The sequence below is a fragment of the Orycteropus afer genome, unplaced genomic scaffold (genome assembly GCF_000298275.1).
Source record: "Orycteropus afer afer isolate SDZICR_OR568_19922 unplaced genomic scaffold, OryAfe1.0 scaffold00071, whole genome shotgun sequence".
Lineage (NCBI taxonomy): Eukaryota > Metazoa > Chordata > Mammalia > Tubulidentata > Orycteropodidae > Orycteropus > Orycteropus afer.
The window spans coordinates 3,044,349-3,045,696 of NW_006921658.1; positions in this window are offsets into that span (position 1 = coordinate 3,044,349).

The following is a 1,348-nucleotide window of genomic DNA, read 5'->3' on the forward strand; positions in this document are numbered from 1 at the left end:
TAAAGAATAGATTTGATGCATTAAAGACTAATGACTGAAAACCAGAAAAATTGTGGGATGACATCAAGAGCATCATCCATGAAGAAAGCAAGAGGTCACTAAAAAGATGAGAAAAGAAGAGAAGACCAAAATGGATGACAGAAGAGACTCTGAACTTGCCCTTGAGCAGAAAGTAGCTAAAGCAAATGGAAGAAATGACAAGATAAAAGAATTAACCCAAAGATTTCAAAGAGCAGCTTGAGAGGACAAAGCCAATTATGATAATGAAATGTGGAAAGACCTAGAGTTAGAAACCCAATGGGGAAGAACACATTAGGCATTTTTCAAGCTGAAAGAATTGAGGAAAAATTTAAGCCTCGAGTTGCAATATTGAAAGATTCTAAGAGCAAAATACTGAATGATGCAGGGAATATCAAAAGAAGGTGGGAAGAATACACAGAGTCACTGTACCTAAAAGAACTGATCGATCTTCATTCATTTCAGGAGGTGGCATATGATCTAGATCCAATGGTACTGAAGGAGGAAGTCAAAGCTGCAATGAAGGAACTGGAGAAGAATAAGGCTCTGGGAATTGATGGAATACCAATTGAGATATTTCAACAAACGGATGCCGCACTGGAGGCACTTCACTTGGTTATGCCAAGAGATTTGGAAAACAGCTACCTGGCCAATTGACAGGAAGAGATCCATATTTGTACCCATTCCAAAGAAAGGTGATCCCACAGAATGTGGAAATTATCAAACAATAACATTAATATTGCACAAAAGTAAAATCATACTGAAGGTAATTCAAAAACAATTGCAGCAGTATATTGACAGAGAACTTCCAGAAATACAAGCTGGATTCAGAAGAGGACACAGAATGAGGGATATCATAGCTGCTGTCAGATGGATCTTGACTCAAGGCAAAGAATATCAGAAAAATGTTTACTTGTGCTTTATTGACCATGCAAAGGCATTTGGTTGTGTGGATCATGACAAACTGTGGATAACATTGAGAAGAATGGGAATTCCTGAACACTTGATTGTACTCATGAGGAACCTGTACCTTGACCAGGAGGCTGTCGTTGGAACAGAAAAAGGGGACACTGCATGGTTTAAAATCAGGAAGGGAGTGCATGAGGTTGTATCCTTTCCCCATTCTTATTCAATCTATATGCTGAGCAAATAATCTGAGAAGGTGGACTATATGAAGAAAAACATGGCATCAGAAATGGAAGAAGAATCATTAACAACCTGAGATACGCTGATGATACAACTTTGCTTGCTGAAAGTGAGGATGACTTGAGGCACTTACTGATGAAGATTGAGGAACACAGTCTGCAGTATGGATTACATCTCAATATAA